Source organism: Pleurodeles waltl, chromosome 1_2, assembly GCF_031143425.1.
Source record: "Pleurodeles waltl isolate 20211129_DDA chromosome 1_2, aPleWal1.hap1.20221129, whole genome shotgun sequence".
Classification (NCBI taxonomy): Eukaryota; Metazoa; Chordata; class Amphibia; order Caudata; family Salamandridae; genus Pleurodeles; species Pleurodeles waltl.
In genome coordinates, this window is record NC_090437.1 from 851,827,203 (window position 1) to 851,850,845 (window position 23,643).

The following is a 23,643-nucleotide window of genomic DNA, read 5'->3' on the forward strand; positions in this document are numbered from 1 at the left end:
CAGAGGCCCTGTTTAAATACCCAAATGTTCTTTTGAAGTGGGGGAGACTTCAAAGAGTGGGTTAGAAGTGCACCAGGTCCCCTTTCAGTTCCATCCTGTCTGCCAGGGTCCCGGTAGGGGGTGTGGCACTCCTTTGTGTGAGTGCAGGCTACTGTCCTTTGACATGTAAGTGCCCAGCCCTCCACCCTCCCAGCCCAGGAATACCCATTCAAAATGCAGATGTATGCAAGTGAGGCTGAGTGTCCTGTGTTTGGAGTGTGTCTGAGTGAATGCACAAGGGAGCTGTCAACTAAGCCTAGCCAGAAGTGGATTGGAAGACACAGAAGGATTTGAGTGTAGAGAAATGCTCACATTCTAAAAGTAGCATTTCTAAAATAGTAATATAAAATCCAACTTCACCAGTCAGTAGGATTTTTGTATCACCATTCTGGCCATACTACATATGACCTTCCTACTACTTTCAGATCAGCAGCTACCACTCAAACAATGTATGAGGGCAGCCCCAATGATAGCCTATGAAGAGAGCAGGCCTCACAGCAGTGTAAAGTTGAATTTAGGAGTTTTACACTATTAGGACATAACTACACAGGTACATGTCCTGCCTTTTGCCTAAACAGCACCCTGCCCTAAGGGTTACCTAGGGCATGCGTTAGGGGTGTCTTATGTGTAGAAAAAAGGTGAGTTTTAGGCTTGAAAATACTTTTAAATGCCAAGTCGAATTGGCAGTGAAACTGCACACACAGGCCTTGCACTGGCATGCCTGAGACAAGATTAAGGAGGTACTTAAGTGGGTGGCACAACCAGTGCTGCAGGCCCATTAGTAGTATCTAATCTACAGGCCGTGGGCACATATAGTGCACTCTACTATGGACTTATAAGTAAATTAAATAGTCCAACTGGGTATGAGCCAATGTCACCATGTTTTAAGGAGAGAGCATATGCACTTTAGCACTGATTAGCAGTGGTAAAATGCGCAGAGTCCTAAAGCCAGCAAAAATGAGGTCAGAAAAAGAGAAGGAGGAAGGCAAAAAGTCTGGGGATGACCTTGCAGAAAGGCCATTTCCAACACCTGCCCTTACCAATAACCCATTTTCCAACACCGCCAATACTACTACTATGACAAACCATCACTATCACTGCCTTAAAAAATAACGTGTGGTTAATTATCATAAGTGGACCGGTACAGATCTAAGTGTGTAGCCTTTTTGCCATTATGATGAGTATACTCTGCTTCTCATTGAACAAATATTCAATTCTCTTCAATTATATTTTTGTTCTTCATAATTATTATTTGCATTTCTTTGATATTCTTTTTCTGCAGTGTCAGGAGACACTTACATTGTGGCGAAAAATAATTACTTATTACACATATTAAGTATCAAGAAAAATGTGATAAACAATTCGTCCACATGCTAGAATCCAAAGTCAAATAAAATTCACGTCATTTGGGTTCTAAAAATATATAGAATACTCAGTCCCTTGATACAGCATGAGATACGAATATATAAATAGAGTGTAGATGGGAAATGGAGGGGAAGAGAATGGAGCTGGGGCAAAATTGTGATGAGCACACTTTAGGTCTCAGACGTGTCTACTGAATACTGGTAATTACTGACTTTATTCACCTGGCAATGCTATACACCCTGATGATTCACCTTATGTACATTAGACATGGTCTTGGTGATTATGGAATCTCCTAATAGTTCGGTCTTGAGAATTCTTTCTTAGATTCTTGGGGACCCTAACTTCCTTCACAGTTTAGCTAACAGATGCCCGTTCACGTCTATGAGTGGGGCATGGAGTAGCAATCAAAGAACATATGCTTGCACATCTCTAGGCCATTCCAACGTCCAAAAAGACACTAGATAGTAATTGAAAGCACAGTGGAAATGTAAAATGTTGGAGGGGTGGATAGCATTGCCATAACCCCCTTAGATAACACTGTTGACAAAAGAAACAATGTCTGGACTTTCCATTGTTTATTCCATGTCCGTGCTGCCACATTGTTTTCAATCAAACCTATAAAAGTGAATGCTATTATAGTAACATTTCTACCCCACTCCCAGAACTGCGGAACAGCAAAGACTAAGGTGGGCTGCTGTTCCTACATTTACTTCTTACTTTAAGAAGTCCACAATACAAACAACCCAGCTAGGGTCCCATTTACTATGTCCTTTAGATGTCAAATACTCACAAAATTTCAAGTTCAGGTTTTGTAACTTCAAAACGTATGTTGCAATGTACAAACGTTACATTGTGAGGTGGAAAAGCATTTCGGACTTTAAAGTAACGTCTGCAATCCATTCCAAATAACATCTAGGAGCGGATGTGAAAGAGCCATCTCCTGCCTTTAAGTGAGTTGCAATTAAATGTATCAATTGTTTGAATTACCATTGTGTGGGCAACCCATTGATCGCTTAGCAACACCTGAGCTGGGAGAACAGTGGAGGCTATGAGGAGTGATTAGTTGTTAACACATGTATTTGATCAGTTTAAATATTTTTATGGATTTGCACACCATATAGGAGGCTGCCTATTTTCAAATCAGTGCAAAAACTGGTAATATTATTACTATTTTAAATTAATATATTCATCGATCAGGTTGATGACTATCAAAAGTTCTGTTTTTTACTTTTAGGTATTTGTGAGGGGTGGGGTAATTATACAGTAAGTGTATATGGACTTCATTGTTAAGAATGACTCTTTTTGCTTTTGATGTAGTATATATCTAGCACAGAATAGGGAGGCGAACTGTAGCTACATATATCGATCTCCCCTGGTCTGGAGGCAGACAGAATAAAGACGTCATGAAGAGAGTATCGTAAATGGGGTAAGAAATAGAAAAGGCACATTTTACTTGCAACACATTTATCAAACTTCTTCCTGGCTGCTCTAAATTGAGGAACATATACTGCTCAATTACAGGTCATAGATATCCTCTTGACTAGATTATCATTTCCACTCTACATGTGCATATTGCATAATGCACATGACAATGGGAAATATAAAAATGAACAGGACATACTGTTTTCCAATTTACACTTCCAGTTTTATTCTGTGGTATTGATTTGTGGAACGCTTTCATCTGCTGGTTTTGCCAGAGATTCAGTTAGAATCAGATGAAATTACCTATTTAAATGTGTTCTTCTGTCATGTTGAACAGTTTAATATAGTACATCACTCACCAATTTCCTGGCTATCACATCTATTGCATTCAATATATAGTGGGCTTTGGGCCCACCTCTGGTCATGATTTGAAGACTTTCTTGTCTATGTAGTTTCCCTGCTCCTGATTCGGTGAGTGTACAACCTTATCTTGTGCGTGTCACGCCCACGGAGCATTTCATTTTCACCATTTTTTAACTGAATGGGTTTTATCCTTCCATTTTTACAACCTTGCATTGCCATGCAGGAAAGGATATTTTGTTTTCCTTTATGAGTCTCTTCCTGATCCTTCCCTCCATTTTGAGTCTACTTCTCACTTTAAAATGTAACACCCTCCACTAGTACCTGCTTGTCCTCCCAGGTCAGTAGCGCTTTGACCATAACCTTCCACTATAAAAGGCTATCTTTAAGTTCATTTTAGTCCAATCCAAGACGGCTGCCTTTGTGTGTTTGCATATGAAATGGCAATCAAGGCAAGTTTTTCTTAAATCAAAAAACTAGTCAAAGATAGCCAAAATGTATGTTATTGCATATGTGGTGGTCATCTTGGAATATGTTTTCTTTCGTTTTAAGAAGAACCATTCGAAGCAACCATCATGTGTTTGTGCGTGTGCACCACAACCATTGTGTGCGTTTGCCCTTAAATTAAAACACAAACTGTTTCAAATGGCTGTCATACATGCCCATGCATATTCACTGGCCTGCTTGCAACAGTCTTTCTTTTGTTTTAAGGGCATTCATTCAAAACTTGCTTCTGCTCTTATAGCATTCATATTTCAATGATTTGCCTTAAACGAAGAACCATTTCAAAGTTGGTCTTGTGCACACATACACCCAGTGTGGCCCTCCAGGAATAAGAGCTTAGGTGTGAGTGGATGGGCCATCATGGGAGGAAGAGAGAGCTGAACACAGCCTTACTTACACTTGAATAGGCTCTGTCCTGTCACTACACAAAAGGCTGCATAACCCCCTGTAGTGAGTCTGCAGCCAGGGAAGGAAAGGCAGAATCTCTGTGCACTTCGAAGGCCATTCTTTGAAGGCTCTCCCACTTCAAAGTTCCAACAGGGTATAAGTACTGGATCTCTGACGCTACCACTTCAGTACATTTTTGCACCCTTGGATACTGATTCTGAAGGAGCTTTGTTGTGCTGCCTTGTTGCCCTCTTGTCTGGAGGGGAAAAGAACTGGACCAGGAGCCCACCTTGAGCCCAGGACCCCAAAGTGACTCAAAGGCTAGCCTGCTGGCCTCCTGGTCTGAGCCTCAGCGACATAAAAGGCTCCCCACAGCTCCTGGACCCGTCTTCAATGTGCTCCTGACCTCCAAGAGGCACCTCTTGGGTCCTGGGCCCTCGGAAGTGGTCTTTTTGCTCCTTAAATCAAGCTTTTAGGCTCTTCATGAAAGAGAACAGGCCCGTTCGATCCTGAACATCGTTGCTTGCCTGGAAATCCAGCTTGAGCAAGTTGTTCTCTTTGCAGAGCAGGTATCTTGGCACAATTATTGAGAAGGCAAAACTTCAGTGGGACAATCTGGGACTGTATCCAACCCGCACTCCATCATGTGGTTGGCGCTTTCTGTTTACAGGTGCTGTTTAACAGTTTATTCTTTAAAACATCATAGCACCGTTTCCATTGTTTGGATCTTTTTCATTTTGGTCTTGCTTTATTTATTTAATTTTGCTCTATTTTTCTAACATGGTGTGGAATCTTTTTGTGTGACATTTTCACTCTTTTACTGTTTGAAGTGTTGCACAAATACTTTACACACTGCCTCTAAGTTAAACTTGACTGTTCTGTACCAAGCTAAAAAAGAGTGAGCAAATCCTAATTTAAGATTTGCCTTACCCATACCCTGACTAGGATTGTCGTTGCTGTTTGGCTAAGGTTGACACCCCAATTTCTAACAGTGGGGAAGGTTCGGACTTTAAGATAGGGCTACTACTAGAGTTTGTGCAATGATTCCTTTATATCAAAGACTAACTTAATGCAATTTAATTTAGCATAATTGAACTACTAACATTGAATACTGCACATTTGTTAGTGGGATTGGTGTTAGGGTAAAATATTTTATAAAAATGAACACGTTTAATTTATATAAAGTAACATAAATATTCATGTAACTTTGGTTGGAGTTAGGGATAGCATTGACATTTAAGTACCATATTGCACAAAAATGAACTTGACTTTATTTTTTTCAAATACTTATATTTAAAATTGGTAATGGTTAAAGTTAGTGTTAGAATTAAGTTTGACATTAGTATTAGAGATTGGATAAGGGTTTTTTTAATACTCATACTTTAATTTAAATTGATTTACTTAGTATAAAACAATACATATGCTATTGGCAAGAGATGTTATAAGGGTTAACATTAGGGACAAAAGGGGAACTTTAACTAAGTTAACATTAATTAAAATAATTAAATGCACAAAAGTACATACTTTTTATAGCTTACATGTAGGATTATAATTAGCAAAATGTTTATGTAACAGTACTTTTAATTTGAGAACAATGTCAGTAATACTAAAATATCTGAATGTTTATTGTTGGTAAGGGTATCGATTAGAGTTAGGCTTAGTGGCGAGAGGTGATGGGATTAGGGAATGGTATTTCTAGTAGTAAAAAATAAGCTGACATAGCAACCGAACATTATGTGAATGTGACAAAGAACTGTAAGATGAGGTAATAACAGAATATGTAGTTGAATGTATTTGTAAAATACAGAGTGATGCAATTCTCAAGCATAGCAATAGGGACCTTATCTTCAACAATGGTAGCCTGGACATCTGGGACCTCCTCTCGCATTTCAAATGAATTTTTAGTCACATTTCACTCACATCAACTTTGCCTCTTATGAAGTTTGTATTCAGTATACTGCCAAAGTTTATTTATGTTTCAATTTCAGTTAAGTGAATCTTGGAGCTTTCTTCAACGTCAAAACATGAATGTCTCCACTAATACACACCAATAAGCAAAAAGAGGGTAACTTTAGTGAACAGGGAAATAAGGTCCTTCATTCTCTGTACATACCCCTATTTATTTACTGAAGGATTGGAAAGGCAATACAGCCCTGTAAGGATAACTGTAGAGAAGGGAACCCAGGTTGCCCTTTTCCATCTTGATTCAGATCAAGGTTGGTCTAGGGTGCTTCTCTGATGACTGTCGGACAGAGCATGTCTTCTTCTCTAGCCAGCAGCACAGCCCAAAGATACCAGGAATGTTGAGAACTCGACTGAGGCTTTTAGTATCATAGATTTGTCAGTGCTTTGGGAAGTGAGCGGCATCTCCTTTTAAATTGAATGAAATTATTTTGATGCCTGTTTAAATATATGCTGCCAGGAGACTACTCAGTGGTGCCAGAACAATTTTCAGAGTGGGAGCGCTACCATCAGTGTTCACTGATGTCACTGATGTCAAAGGGACTGTGAAAAATGAAAGCATTGCGCAAATAGCACAAGTAGTGAATAAGCCACACCCAATCAGTAGGAGAATGGTAAGAACGTGGTGTGCAGACAGATGTGAATTTTGAAGTACACTGTTGCAAATATATTACAACAGCATAGTATGGTAGCACACTGTCATTAACAGATAGCACATTTTCCATTGAAATGGACACTACATTTGCTATACAGTGTACAAACGATAATGTGTGAAATTTAGCTTTGGTTGAATATTTATCATTTGAGCATCGCCACCTCATAAGTCTAGATTTGTTTTGATCTTGTTAGCATATTTGTTTCCATCACACTTCCGAAACACAAAAGAAAGTACTTCATTTGTGCTTTCCTAAGTGCTGAAATATGTTGAAATATCTATACAGCAAGTTTTGTTGTATATTAGAAAAAAATGAGAATCCTAAAACAGCCTTTCCTTTCACACTCAGCATTATTGTCACATAGTTGATTGTAGAAAATCCTCCCACTTGGTAGTCAGAGAAAAAAAAGGAAACACCAGTCTCCATGGTGAAAGAATAAGCATCAATTTGTCAGAAGAAAAAGCTTGATATTTTACCTCTGTGACAAGATATAAACAACATTTTAAGACATATTTATTGCTCGTTCACCCTTTGATCTCCAGCATGGTTTCTTTGGGGGAACGCAGTACCCCACACCTCTTTTTCCAGCTCTTTTGGGACTACCTATTCAGCAAAAGTACCCCTCCATTCCTGTATGCTTTAACGAGAAGGGGACGAGTTAATGGAGGGATTGGACAGCAGGAACTGTCACTGCAAAACAGAAAGCATTAAACAGAGACAGTGTTGAGCTTCGTGTAAGTGGTCCCTGAAGATTATTGGTCACTGCCTTCATTAGAATTCCTGTCTATTGAACAGAGGAAGCAGATATACCATGTTCTGGATAGGTGCTCAGAAGTCCTGCTGTTTCTGTCAGGGTTCTTAATGTTCTAACAGTACAGTTTGGTTAAGCTGCAACAGATTTAAGTTGGGTGAAAATCTGTCTTTAAACACGGTCAGTGCCACCATTTCCTTCCCTGTTGTATGTCGCTAAAAGGTAATAAGTGTTCCCAAATGGGAATGACGCCCGTAGGTATGAAACCTTTTTGGTATAGCCAATGTACGTATGTACAGCATACCAGTCCTGTGTAGCTCACGTTTCCTCCCGTCCCTCCCTCGCCTTCCTTTCCCAACCAATGAGGCTTCTTGCCTTCCATGGACCCTTCCCTTCCCCTTTAAAAAGTCCCCCTGCCCCAACACCTCCTGATCTTTTTTGTCTGGACCGCTAGACTTAGCTTCTCTTTTCTACTTGACGGCAGGGCCTGGGGGAGCTTTGTGTTGACTCTCAGCGGGTGCGGTGCTCCTCGCGGTGGGTTCCCGGTGGTAGCGTCTTCCTTGAGGTTGGCTGAGTTGCCTTGGGGAACCACTTCCAGGTCGGCTGACGGAGTTGGACGGCTCTCTGGTGGCTGGGTCTGCACTTCTGGGTCTTCGCCTCGCGTTTGCTGGGATGATTCTACGGTAGTGTCCTCTTCCTGCAGTTACAGTAGGGCGGGCGGCTCTGCCTGCGTTTTTCTTGATTTTGTGTATTTGGTGCACCATTTTTATTTCCTCCCCTATTTTAGTTGGCTGCTGTTGGTTCTTCTTTGATGTGCATTTTGGCTTGGAGCATGTCGGTGCAGGGTCACTCCAAACAGCGCCGGAATGTGGCTTTTTCTTCAGGGGGGTGTTGCGGTTCCCATTCAGACGCCTGGTGGTCCCCAGGTTAAGCTGGGGGTTCCTGCTCCTCTCATGTCCAGGGAGGTGGTTCAGGACATGATTGAGGTGGCTGTGGCTAAGGCACGTCAGGCTGGGGCATCCCAACCTGGACGTTTTTTGCCCTCCCGTCCCTCGGGCGGGGGAGGGGTCTTCTTCCTCGGATGATGACGCTCCTTCTACATCTTCTGGTGGGAAGTATGTCTCCAGGGAGGAGATGTGGGATGTTCTGGCACATGTTCGGGTCAATTTGGGATTTCCTGTTTTTCAACCATCTGAGGCTGATTCCCACTTGTTTCCACAGTATGTTACGCCTTCTAGGTTTGCCATGCCTTTTCAGGGCCCGGTTAAGGATTTGGTTTTCCGTGAGTGGAAGGATGTGGACAAATCTCAGGTTCCTCATTTTCTTGAAAAGTTGTACTTGTTGGAGGGGGAGGAGGTGTTACCTCCTTCCGTTAAGCTGGATTCCATTTTAGCTACTTTGATTGGCAAGACTGCGGTCAATCCGGAGGAGTGTGTTCCTGCTGATGCCACTGACAGGAAGGTGGATTTGGGTCTGAAAAGGGCCTTTGCTGCGGTGAATGTGGTCCTTAGGACTGGTATTTTCTCTGCTCAATCTTTGGTGCAGGACTTTGACAAACTTGTGGTAGCTGTGCAGGAGGGCTCTGAATGTTTGGAGCTGCTGGCGGTTGTGGAGCAACAGGCCAGATTGCTAGCTGACATGTCTTTTGATGTGGTCTGCACTTCATCTCTGGCTTCTGGGGCTTTGATTGGGGCCCGTAGGTTTCTCTGGTTATGGATGTGGAAGGTGGATCCAGGAGGGAAGGCTGCTCTCCTGGGGCTTCCTTTTGAAGGTCACACTTTGTTTGGGGATCAATTGCCTTCCATGATTTCCAAATGTTTTAAGGGAAGGAAGCACGCCTTACCTTACAAAGGTGGTTCCACGTCTGGCAAAGGTTGGCGGAAGCTCTTCTCCCAAATTTGATTCCAAGTCCTTTTCTTCCAGGAAACATCATTTTCAGCCCCGTTTTTCTCCTAAGAAATCTGGTCCTTCTGTTCGGGGTGGCCTCACGAGGGTTCCTGACAATCACTGTGGGCCTGGAAGTTGGTGGGTTGTGGGTCGACTGAGACACTTTCTTCAAGTTTGGGGGGATGTCGATGATCGTTGGGTGCTGGACATTGTGGAATATGGCTACGCCATAGACTTCGGCCTGGTTCCTCCAGATACGGGTGTTCGTTAAACACCCCTGTCTGCAGACAGTGCCAAGAGAACAGCATTGCTGGATGGTGTCTGGGACTTTCTGTTGTAAGGGGCCATCTCCCGAGTTCCTGTTGGGGAAAGGGGTCAGGGTGCTTATTCTGACTTGTTCCTGGTCCCAAAGGTGTCGGGGGGTTTTCAACCGGTGCTGAATCTCAAATGGGTGAATGGCTGGATCAAGACTGTGCATTTCCGAATGCTGACCAGTCAGACAATTTTTCCACTGATCAGTCCGGGGGATTTACTGGGGTCTTTGGATCTGCAAAATGCTTACCTGCATGTTCCGGTCATCCTGTCCTCTCAGAGGTTCCTCTGCTTTGCAGAAGGCAGGACCATTTTCAATTCTGTTTTCTTCCATTTGGCCTCAAGTCCTCTCCCAGGATTATCACCAAGGTGCTGGCTCCTCTGGTGGCTCTTCTCCATTCTGAGGGGGTGTTTGTCCATCCGTATTTGGACCATATTCTGATTCAGGCTCTCAGCAGGATTCTGTTGGGGATTCATGTGGCAAGGGTTTTGTTGGTCCTGCAAAGTCACGGGTTTTTGGTCAACTGGGGGAAATCAGATTTGGTTCATTCCCAGGATCTGTTTTTCATCTGGGTATGCTTTCAGACTCTACTGGGATTGGTGACTGTGTCTGAGCGGCTGCTGTTGAGCTTCCAGTCACAGGTGTTGAAGGTCTTGTCATAGAGAGCTCCCAGGGTTTTTCTGTGGTTGCGTCTGCAGGGTAATTTGGCATTGGTGATTTTTCTAGTGCCTTGGGTGCGGTTTCTTCTTCTTTGCTTGATGAACTGGTGTCTCTCCAGCTGGTCTCCGGCTCCTGGCTCTCTTCGGGTGAGTATTCCTGTGTCGGGATTCATTCACAAGGAGTTAGGTTGGTGCCAGGTCATCTTCGGTTGGGGGTACCTTTGGCTCCTTCGCAGCCTGTTATAATGACGACCGATGCCAGTCTCTCCGTATTAAGGGCGCGTGGCTGGGGTCGTTGTAGGTCCAGGGGTTTTGGTCTCTTCGGGAGTCAGTCCGATCCTCAAATTAGAGGGAGTTGAAGGCAGTTCTTCTGGCTCTGGTGCATTTTCAGGTGTCCCTGAGGGGTATGGATGTTCTTCTCCGGACGGACAACTTGGTCGCCAAGTCTTACATGAACAGGCAGGGTGGGACCAGATCTTGTCTCTGTTTTGGATTGGGAGGGACATTTTCGTTTGGGCTCTGGAGCGTTTTTTGGCTCTTCGGGCCACGTACATTCAAGGGGTGGTCAATGTTCAGGTGGATCAGTTGAGCCGGGTCATTCCTTCCACAGAGAATGCGAAGGTGCGGCGCTTTTGCTCCCGGTTTCATTGCCCTCTGGCTTTGGCGGTGGACGGGGTGTCGTGTCCTTTGCCTCGGGGTCTTCTGTATGCATTCCCACCCTTCCAGTTGCTCTGTGCTTTTCTGGTGAGGGTGCATCTACTGAGGGCAAAGGTTCACTTGATCGCTTCTCATTGGCAGTGTGCAAATTGGTTTCTGTTGCTTTGGTTGATGGCCTCCGGTCAAATGTGAGTTCTCCTTCTCTGTCCCTCTCCTCTGGCCTTTCCTTGCCTCCCTCTGGGGTCATTGCAGCAGTTGCACTTGACGGCTTAGAGGTTGAACGGCGGGGATTGATGGGGTTGGGGGTTCCGGTCTCTTTGACTTCGACTTTGCTGGCTTCCCAGCGTCATTCCACATTACTATCCTAAAATCGTCAGTGGAAAGTGTTTTCTGCCGGGTGTTTGCATCACCTGGTGGATTCTACGATGGCTTCTCTGTTTGAGGTGATGCAGTTTTTGCAAGATGGGGCTCAGTTGGGTTTGTCTGAGGCTTCTCTGCGGGTGCAGTAGGTGGCTACTCAGGCTTTTCGGGGTCCATGGCGTGATGAGGGTCATTTGATGCCTAATTCTTTTCAAGGCCTTCTTAACTTGTTTTCTCCTCCAGTACGTTCCTTTCCTGCCTGGGATCTTTTGTTGGTGTTGGAGGTCTTGGCTGGTTTTCCTTTTGAACCTCTGGAGTCCTGCGATTTGTGTCATCTGACGTTGAAAACCATGTTTCTGGTGGCCATCACTTCGTCCAGGCGTTTGGAGGATTTGGGGGATTTGGGCTGCACTTTTCCTTTTTGTAAGATTTTCCAGATAGGGTTGTTCTTTTGCCTGTTCCCTCTTTTGTTCCCAAGGTGAATTCCGCTTTCCATGCTCGACAGGAGGTTATTCTGCCTGGTCCGGCTCAGAAGGGGGAGAAACCATCCACTGCTTCTTTGAGTCATTGGGTCCACTCTTTGGTTTTGCTGGCTTATTCTTTGAAAGGGGTTGTGCCTCCTCCGGGGCTCCAGGGGCGTTCTACTCGGGGTATGGCTGCTACAGCGGCGGAGTTACAGGGCACTTCTGTGGTGGAAATTTGCTGGGGGGCTACTTGGGCCTCTCCATCCACTTTTGTTTGTCATTACAGACTTGCGAACTGGGGGTGTTTGGAGTCGGTATCAGGTCACCGTGTGTTGTCCTCTATGATGCAATTGGGGTGTTCTCTTCTGGTGTCCTGATGTGTTGTGATTACATTTGTTGCAACTCAGGGTCCGTCTCCTGTGTTTCTCTTGCTACATCTCATTGGTTGGGAAAGGAAGGCGAGGGAGGGACAGGAGGTAATGCGTCCATTACTTACCAGTAATGGCATTACTTCTAGTCCTACTCCCTCGCCTTCCTTTCCGTTCCCTCCTGCCTTCCTGGCACGGGACGCCTGTGTTGCTGTTTTGGGCTTGTTTCTGTACAGGAGGTGTTGGGGGCGGGGGGACTTTTTAAAGGGGAAGGGAGGGGCTTAGTGGGTGGCAAGGAGCCTTATTGATTGGGAAAGGAAGGCAAGAGAGTAGGACTAGGAGTAATGCCGTTACCGGTAAGTAATGGATGCATTTCTTGACAGTACCTGTCATTTGTAACAGCATGACGTGGCCTGGTGTGGTAATGTAATCCCATTAGCAGTAACCGCATCCATGTGAGCAGCTCTGCCTGTTTCCGCATGAACCATTGATGTATACACTGACTGGGTGACTATTGTGCAACAACTTCTTGTAAGATTTCAGTTCCACTAATTTTCCTTTGAATATAGATTTTTTTTACAAACTGATTTTATTAGGTCTTTAATTATTGAGTTGACAGATCCCTGTCATGTGTAAAATGCTCATACGCTGTTTTAATGTAAGATATACCCTTCTCAGCCAAATAATTATTAGCGCTAGTTATTTGCATGGAACATTTAAAGAAATATTGAAATCTCCATTTGGTGCTTATCGAGTGTTTCAACGTTTTATAGAGCTTACACTGAGGTAGTTAAAAAGGGTAGTTAAAAAGATAAATATAACAAAAAGTGGGACGTTTACGTGGCACAGAATCAAAACATATGTCTTAAACAAGAGATATGTAAAAATATAGGTTATTCCTTCTTAAATTGATTGCTTGAGCACATACTTTCACTACAAGAAGAGAAAGGAGGTAGATTTAGAGAAGAACTACAAATGTAGTCCGAGAAACAGAACCCAAAGAAGGGGCTGCACCAACTTTCTGAAATATTCCCTTTAGACATTTCCTTTTCTAGAAAGGAAAATAAAGGACACAGAAAAGTACATATGACGATCATCACCTTAAGACAGAAGATGGACGCGTGCAATACCCCAGAGATGTACTAGCCTCTAGAAAGGAGTGCGATCCTTTTTAGCAATTACGACTAAGAGCATGGTTTCCCTTGGAGGGAAAGAGACAGTCCTGTCACATCGAATACCCTTCAAGCATGTATCAGCTATCAGTGCCAATAGAAAGCAACATGATTTCTTTTTTACTGCGAATGCTTCAGTAAAAATATTTCATATGACTTATGGTTTCAGCTACTACTCTTATCACAAAGCACAATACACAAACGTAAAACCCAGTTTTTCACCAGCAGTCATTTTCGTCATTTTCATTTTTCTTTTGTAACGTTTCTGTGGCATAATACCTGAAGTGCGTATGAGGCACATTCATTACTATTCCTACTATCATGGGAAAACAATCCGCTGCCTATTTTGAATGAATAATATATATATGTGTAATATAGATCAATATTCTGATGCATTCTCCCATCTATTTAGGCATGCACCTTGAATATGTCAGACCTTCAGGTGTCAGAGGGGCTGCTAGCCCAGAAATGTCTAGGATGAAGGAGGTGGTTGTACTGTTGATAGCAATGCCTTGGTATGCAGAGCACTTACTGCGTTGTCCGATAGAAAAGCAGCACTTCAAAATGGTTTAATGGTTTAGAGGTAAACAAGCACAGATTCTGCATCTACACTGTACTTGGGGCAGATTGGGTTATGAAAAAGTTCACAGTACTTATTAATTAAACATCTTTGTATAGTGTTGCCCTGGCCACATGGGCAGCAGAGCACCTTATGGATAACAATAGTTAGAAATATTAGCGCTAGCAATTCCAAAATATCTGGCTTATGAATGGAAGCACCTATTTAGCTACTGGTGAGTATGGGCATTCACTAATTCATCATTGCGTGCACTCTGTCACTCACTTATGCATCCATTCATTCACCCACTAACTTATTTTGGATTCCACCACTTACACTATAGGAATAAAAGATACATAAATTCATAAACATATAAAAGATAAAATATAAGAATTAAAGTTGCAGCCACCTTGGGAATGAGGGATTCACCAACAAAATACCAGCTGGATTCCTAAAGTTGGGGATCTAGTACGAGAAAAGATTGCTGTGAAAAAGGAGTTTGGTCCATCATATGGCGCACAGGTTTCAGTCCTGGAAATATATGGTACCAAAGCTGTCATCCTGCCACCGCTGCCTGGTTCTAAAGAAAACCGCTTTGTTTTCATTAACAACGTCAAATTGTACCATGTGGCCGATCCTGCACAGTAGTTTCCTAGCCTCCCTGACTACCTACCAGAGTATACCTCTTGAAGCACTCAACAATGCCTCTGCAAGTAGCAATGCTACAATTGCCTCCCCAAGCTTGGTGAGGGTGGAGAATAAAATCTTGTTACCTCCTGTTGCTACTTCACAGACAAGAAACATCAAAAACGTAGATGTAAGAAAATGGCTCCCTGTTGCAGTTACCTACCACTTTTTGCCTGATATTGATGCTGACTTGACTAAGAGGTGTGCTGGGACCCTGCTAACCAGGCCACAGCACCAGTGTTCTTTCACTAAAAATGTACCATTGTTTACACAATTGGCACACCCCTGGCACACAGATAAGTCCCTTGTAAATGGTACCAGTGGTTCCAAGGGCCCTGTGACCAGGGAAGGTCCCTAAGGGCTACAGCATGTGTTGTGCTACCCTAAGAGACCCCTCACCTAATACATGCACACTGCCATTGCAGATTGTGTGTGTTGGTGGGGAGAAAAAGGCAAAGTCGACATGGCACCCCCTTCAGGATGCCATGCACACAAAATACTGCCCGTGGCATAGGTATGTCACTCCTTTAGCAGGCCCTAAAGCTCTAAGGCAGGGTGCACTATAGCACAGGTGAGGGCATAGCTGCATGGGCAATATGCCCCTAGAGTGTCTAAGTCTATTCTTAGACATTGTAAGTACAGTGTGGCCATATTAAATATATGGTCTGGGAGTCTGTCAAGACGAACTCCACAGTTCCATAATGGCTACACTGAACACTGAGAAGTTTGGTATCAAACTTCTCAGAATAATAAACCCACCCTGATGCCAGTACTGGATTTATGAAAAAATGCACACAGAGGGCATCTTAGAGATGCCCCCTGTATTTTAACCAATCCTTCAGTGCAGGGCTGACTGGTCTGTGTCAGCCTGCAACTGAGACGAGTTTCTGACCCCCTGGGGTGAAAGCCTTTGTGCTGTCTGGGGCCAGAAACAAAACCTGCACTGGGTTGAGGTGCTTCACACCTCCCCCTGCAGGAACTGTAACACCTAGCAGTGAGCCTCAAAGGCTCAGGCTTCGTGTTACAATGCCCCAAAGCACTACAGCTAGTGGAGAAGGCCGCACCCCGGACAGAGCCCCCACTTTTGGCGGCAAGTCCGGAGGAGATAATGAGAAAAACAAGGAGGAGTCACCCACCAGTCAGGACAGCCCTAAGGTGTCCTGAGGTGACCCCTGCCTTAAGAAATCCTCAAATCTTGTTTTGGAGGATTCCCCAATAGGATTAGGGATGTGCCCCCCTCCCCACACGGAGGAGGCACAAAGAGGGTGTAGCCACCCTCAAGGACAGTAAGCATTGGCTACCGCCCCCAGACCTAAACACAGCCCTTGAGTATTTAGGGGTGACCCTGAACCCAGGAAACCAGATTCCTGCAACCTGAAGAAAGAAGAAGGACTGCTGACCTGAAAGCCCAGAAGAGACGACAGAGACGACAACTGACTTGGCCCCAGCCCTACCGGCCTGTCTCCAGACTCAAAGAACCTGCACAGCGACGCATCCAGCGGGACCAGCGACCTCTGTGGACTCAGAGGACTGACCTGCACCTAAAGGACCAAGAACCTCCTGAGGACAGCGGCTCTATCCAAAAACAGCAACAAGAAAACAACTTTAAAGAGACTCTTGCCTCACTCCAGAAGCGTGAGTCTTCACATTCTGCACCCGACGCCCCCGGCTCGAGTTCAGGAGAACCAACACCGCAGAGAGGACTCCCAGGCTACTCCAACGACGTTGACACCCTGAGTCAACCTCCCTGAGCCCCCACAGCGACGCCTGCAGAGAAGATCCAGAGGCTCCCCTGACCGCGACTGCCTGGTAACAAAGGAACCTAATGCCTGGACCAAGCGCCACACCCGCAGCCCCCAGGACCGAGAGGAACCACCTACCACTGCAGGAGTGACCAGCAGGCGGCCCTCATCCTAGCCTAGTCAATGGCTGGCCTGAGAAGTCCCCCTGTGCCCTGCCTACATCGCCAGAGTGACTGCTGGGTCCCTCCATTGCTTTCAATGCAAAGCCCAACATCTACTTTGCACACTGCACCCGGACTCCCGTGTGCCACTGAGGGTGTATTTTGTGTGCCTGTCTGTGTCCTCCCCAGTGCTCTACAAAACCCCTGTGGTCTGCTCCCAGAGGACGCAGGTACTTACCTGCTAGCAGACTGGAACCGGAGCACCCCTGTTCTCTATAGGCACCTACGGTATTTGGGCACTCCTTTGACCTCTGCACCTGACTGGCCCCGTGTTGCTGGTGCTGTGGGTTTGGGGTTGCCTTGAACCCCCAATGGTGGGCTGTCTATGCCCAGGAGACTGAACTAGTAAGTGCCTTACATACCTGAGAAACTAACTATTACTTACCTCCCCCAGAAACTGTTGATTTTTTCAGTGTCCACTTTTAAAATAGCTTATTGCCATTTTCTCCAAAATGTGTATACTACTGTTTTAAATCAAAGTTCCATACTTACCTGTGTGAAGTGCCTTACAATTTATGTACTTACCTAAATTCTGAATCTTGTGGCTCTAAAATAAATTAAGAAAATAATATTTTTCTATATAAAAACCTATTGGCCTGGAGGTAAGTCTTTGAGTGTGTGTTCTCATTTATTGCCTGTGTGTGTACAACAAATGCTTAACACTAACCCCTGATAAGGCTAATACTTGACCACACTACCACAAATAGAGCATTAGTATTATTTACTTTTGCCACTATCAACCTCTAAGGGGAACCCTTGGACTCTGTGCACACTGTCTCTCACTTTGCGATAGTATATACAGTACAGAGCCAACCTCCTACAGTAGATCTCTACTATTCCAATTTAACACTAATGGATAGTTTAATACATTATGAACCACCACCATTTGGCCCATTTACCAGTTGTGCACCGGCTCCTGTTATTGCAGACTGCTTCTGGTTATTTTGTTGACATTTTGTCGACATTGATGACTTTTCTTCAAATTCTTCTGCATCTGCTATGGCACTTATCTGAAGAACATTTAAGCTTTACAACTGGCTTAAAAATAATTATTTGTCCATGGTAATATCTATGGATACTGCTGAAATTGTTTGCCTTCCTGCTTTGTATTGGGGTTGTCATCACTTTCTTTGTACTGATAAATGGTCACTAACTTTCTGCACACTCTGCTGTTGAGCTGGTGGGTGAGGTTTTACCACATTACCTTTCTTCTCATAAAGTCCAAAGAGACTTGCCCCTTGTGAACATTTCAATAGTTCCGATTCCTGATGGGATTGTTTGGGATAAAGTACCATAAGACATATTTGGACCAACTAAGGTGATTCAAATTCCATATGTCTTCCACGTTTCTGTGAATGATGGTATTACACCTGGGGTTGTTTCTGATGACTGGGATTTTAAAACAGTTGATTCCATGCTTTCGGAGATTGAATATTGCACTGTATTAGAAAGCGAAGATGTATATATAAACACAGCGAATTAAGGGGATATGTTCTGTTAGCATCATTATGGACATTACTTTCTGCACCAAACTGGTACCACAAGATCGTTATTTAATTACACACAGTGGGAGCATTGTCTGACTTCGAGTTCCAAAACATATGTAGAAAGTTTGCATATGTTTCTGGGCATGATGCTAGGAGTGCAGAGTCATACTATTTTAAATTGTCTCCCTCTAAAGTGAGTCAGAATATGCTAACGACACAAAATATATCTATTCAGATTTCTTTCTTTCCCAGCTGGCCATTGAGGGCTGTGAGTTTTGGAAAAATATGGTTGATTCGCAAAGTGTATTGGGAACACAAGATTGGTAAACACAGGTTAGGGAAGCTTTATTTAGAGCATGCATAATTCCTTTACAATTTATATTTTTAAATTACACCTTTCATCAAACAACTTGCTAGAAGAAGAAAAACCACGGCACATCGCAGGTTCAAACTGGTATCTTTTAATCCTCTGTGATAAGTCTGATAAACGATCAACCAAACGTGTCCCCAGCAAGTAGGTAGCTGAGAAAGATGTCATCAAGCCAAGACAGTTCTTGTGTTCACAAGCATCAACAACCAACATGTGTTTCGTCAGTAATGACTTTCTCAAGGCTGTGAACATAATGTTATATATATGGGATATATCATTCATATGTTTCCAACTGTCTAACGAATGGTGTTACGTCTAATAGTGGAGTCGTGACATGTCTAAAAACCCAAAGGTCCAAAAATAATAGGTGAGGTGATTACAACAATGTGAGCACCCCACTATATGGATGTAAACTAAAGACTATTAACACATATATACTAACACCACTGTGTTTATAATGTGTGCACGGTGCTGTTTGCATGCAGTAGGCAGTGATACTGTGCCCCAAGTAGAAAGGTGGAGAACAAGTCACAGATTGTTGATGCTCCTAACGCCCAAAAACACAGATAGAGAAGATGGTGACAAAACCAGATACCTTATGTTAAGATCAAAAGATGAAATAAATATGTTAAGCATGCCTATAATGCGTAGATTGAGTGAATGGTATGTTGAAGTTAAGCGAAAAAACGTAAAATTAGATGTTGATCACTATCCTTATTTGTTATAAATTTGCAATACTCCAAATAACTCTAGGAGTATGGTGAAGTATTGGCCGAAAAACGTCCAAGGACCATGATAAGTCTGAAACAAGGAAAAGGGTAAAGTGATGATCAATATCTAAAAGCACTCAGTATAAAGTAAAAGGGTATCCATTAATTAGGATAAAGTGTTGTCAAGAGTCAATTAGAGTAAAAAAAAGGCTGGAAAACGTTCATCTATAATGTACCTAGAAAAAGAAAACCATGCAGGGGGCAGTTGTACTGACAAATGCGCAGGTAAACCAACATATATGACGAGGGACCGCACAGTCTGAGAGGCTGCGCATTATCTCTGCTTAATGTTGAGACGGATGTAGGAAGGCGTGAAAAGCTGCCAATAATCGTAAATGGGCAGCCGCATAATGGAGGCAGGTATAATAATACATGCACAAGCAAAACGAATTCCAATAAGTAAAGGGGGACTGCACTGTTTGAGAGGCCGCGCAATGTCTCTTCTAAGTACTGAGACAAATGCTTAGAAGCGCGAAAACCAGCCAAAGATAATGAATAGGCAGCAGCATGTTGTGTCCCGATACGCAGCTAATGAAATGTAGAAGAGGTGAAATCTTACCCTGGGTCTAGTAACAAAAAAAGTCCTAACGGTGCAGCGTCTGTATAGCAGCGTGTGCCCTACTAAATTGCTGCTAATATACTGGTCTCAAGGCAATGGAAATGAAAAAAAGGACTCGATGTGCAATATCGCCGCGTGTCAGCCATGTTGGAAGGGATAGAAGGCATATAAAATAAAATGAAACACGTTGTGATAAGATGTGTGGATATAAAGAAAGAAAGTTAAAAAATAGTAAAGCCCACATCACCACTGCTATATTGTGGTCCTAATATAGGCGGTCATTACAACCCTGGCGGTCCAAGACCGCCAGGGCTGTTTTGACGGAAGCACCGCCAACAGGCTAGCGGTGATTCCCAGCTCATTACGACCGCGGCGGTTGCCCGGCACATTTGCCCCGGTGGTGATAATCCACCCCAATTACGAGCCCCCAGGAAAAGGCTGGCGGTATCGGGAATCGCGGGGCCCCTGGGGGCCCCTGCACTGCCCATGCTACTGGCATGGGCAGTGCACCGGCCCCCTGACAGGGCCCGTGCAGCTTTTCACTGTCTGCATAGAAGACAGTGAAAAGCGCGATGGGTGCAACTGCACCCGTCGCACTGCCGCAACACCGCATTTGGAGCCGGCTCCTGTGTTGCAGCCGAGATCCCCGCTGGGCCGGTGGGGATCTCAAAATGAACGTGGCGGGAGTGTGGCCGCATTGGCGGCCGCCCGGCGGTCACATCTTGGCGGCCGTCCGCCAAGGTCATAATGAGGGCCATAGTGATTAAACATTCACAATATGCTGTGATAGACATATATAGTTATGGACACATATGTACATGACAATAATAGTCCTCCATAATACATCAAATAAGCAATCGACCAGGAGTATCAAACAGCAGATAGGTTGCTTGGAAAAAGATCATTAAGCCAAGACAGTTCTTATAGTCACAAATATCGATAGCCACAGATAGTACAATAAATCTCGTTACAACTTGAGTTAATGACAAAATTAAAGCATACATTGCAAACAAAGAAAATGCAACATCCTATTGTCGACCAAAGGAATTTAGTTACAGACATATATTCTATTATACTTCATATATGATATGTAAGTGATGCAAAAATAATATCTGTATCTGGCACATCTGTTGTGCCATCGGAAATTTACTAAAATCTGTATTATTGCGCACAAAACGCAAAGTGACATGATGGCAGGCGAACTGTGTGAGATCTTGACCCTATCTGGAAGACAGAGGTCGGGAAAAGTAATAGTGTATAAAGATCATGATAGCTACAAAAAAACATGTAAATCCTTATCAGAGTTTAGGCCCTCCTCTACCGCCCGTAGCTTGATGATCCACCTACTTTCTAACTTTCATCAAACAACTTGCCTTGGGTTAGCATGAAAGAAAGAGCTGAATGCGTGCAGTATTCCAGCACCAGCTAAATTTAATAATTGCCAGGCATGTTTATGTGTGACAACTATTAAACCGCTCACTACTAAATTATTAACCAGCTCACTACTTGGGTTCAGATGGTACATTTTATTCCTCACTTTTACATCCCAGCAGTTGGTTATTGTGGCCAGTGGACACAAATGGTTGTCAAGCACGTTTTGTAAATTCCAAACAAAGTTTCAGAGCAAGCCAACCGGACCCTCGATGTGTCACAGCTCAACACTCAGGTATCATTACAACATATAGGCCCTCATTATGACCCTGGCGGTCTACTGACCGCCAGGGCCACAGTGGCAGTATCACCGCCAACAGGCTGGCAGTGAAAATTGCCACATTATGAGTGTGGAGGGTTGGCCTCTGCCAACCCACCACATCACTGTCAGACTGCCAGGGCTGTCGGACCCGCTGGGTCGGAGATGAGCATCTCTGACCAGGCGGTCCACAGAAGACCGCCGGTGGTATTATGAGCCACCTTTCCACCAGGGTTTCCGTGGAGGTAGCACGGACATGAAAACCCTGGTGGAAAGTTTACTGGTGACAGAGAATTTCTTCCCTGTCACTGGTAGATGACTCCTCCACCCCCCCAGCAAGCACAGTGCACTCCCAACCCCCCTTTAACCACCCCTCACCAAGTACAGCACCCCGCTGCAGCCACACACACCCCCACATACATGCACATGCTCGCAGATATCCACACGTAGCCCACATACACCCATTCACAAACACTGACATACATGCATTCACTCACATGCACCCATACACACATTCACTTCGGCACTCATACTCGCATTCACATCAGCACTCATACTTGCATTCACCACAACACTCATATTTGCATTCATTCCAACACTCATACTCACATTCACTCCAACATAGACACATGCATACATGCATGCATACACACTTACATTCATACACGCACTCACTACTACATTCATAAACGCATTCAACCACGCATGCACAGTTTCATGCAGACACCCACTCACACAGGCACACACAGCACCTACCACGCTCCCACCCCCCTCCCCGGTTGGACGATCGACTTATCTGGTCCGGAGAGGAGGTTGTCCGGCAGGGAAGGGGCGCTTCCACCTCCAGCAGCGCCCCGCCATCAGGACACCGCCATGCCGTATTACTGCACATAATACGATGAGTGTTGTCCTTCTGGCGGGGCATTGCCGGTGGTGAAACTGCCTCTGCCTGCCAGCACAACTACTGCTGGATTTCCACCCAAAATGTGATTTAGTCCGCCAGGGAAAGGTTAGCGGAATGGGTGCACACGTCACTGCCCGATTTACAGGCATGCACCCGCCACACTGCTACATTGCCACATGTAGCACATGTGGAGCCGGCATCAATGTACAGGCCCTGCAATCCGCTGGGCCGGCTGGCGGAAACACTGTTTCCGCCTGCCGGCCCAGCGGAATGTTGTTTATGTGGCCGGCGGGTTCTTCAATGCGCTGGAAGTTTTTTTAGACCACCAGCACCGAACTCACCGGGATTTCCTTCCGAGTTCATAATGACCACCTAAGTACGGATACAGGTACAGATTAGGCTATCACCGCTGTCCTCTCGCTAGAAGTTAGGTAGGATTCCTATGTACATGTTTTAACAATATGCTTGTGTTGTTTCTTTTCTTTTCACTGATCATGACAATCCTTGTCTTGCTTTGTCTTATTGCCCTAATAATTGCAGCTCATATATTTTATTGTAGATTTTAGTCTTTTCAATAAATGTATTGAAGACCATTTTGCATCTTTTCTTTGGCCTGCAAGTGTATGAGACCTTTGCTAATGGGAGAAAGGGATAAGATTTGTCGACCATAACGTCCCTGAGTGATCACTAAGTAGCATGCATCAGGCTTCCATAAATCACCTTTGCTTTCTATGTTTGAGTGAGGTGTTGCTAGCTATCACAAAGGGTTGGAACGTCAGCTGCCAAGATGGTGTGGAATTGACTCAGCTACCCACAGGCAGGTGGTGCTGCCAGCCTGAATCCAGCAGTTCTAGGATAATATGACATTGATCATGTACAAAACATATGGAGATAACAATTGTAACCATAACTTTTTAGATGGACATTGTTTCATATTCTGTTACATTGCTTATTCAGAAATAAAAAAGTAAAATTGTGAAGTAATCTATGAATTGCAAACCTGAATTTGAACTATCTCAAATGTGATAATTTGTCTTGTGCTCCGGACTTGGGGATATTATATATATGATCTAAGCAGTGTTTTCCATAGACCCACCTAAGGGTCACCCAATATTTTTGTGATCTAAGCACTCTCCTATAGAGCTGCGCAAGGGTGACCTAATACATATATGATCTAAGCAGTGCCCTGTGGACTTATGCAGGGGCCACCTAATACATATATGACATAAGCACAATAGTACACATGTACCTGTAAGGTAACAGAGGACTGCACACACACTTTGGGCAACATTTTTTCACAATTGATGCTATGCTACACAGCAGTCCAT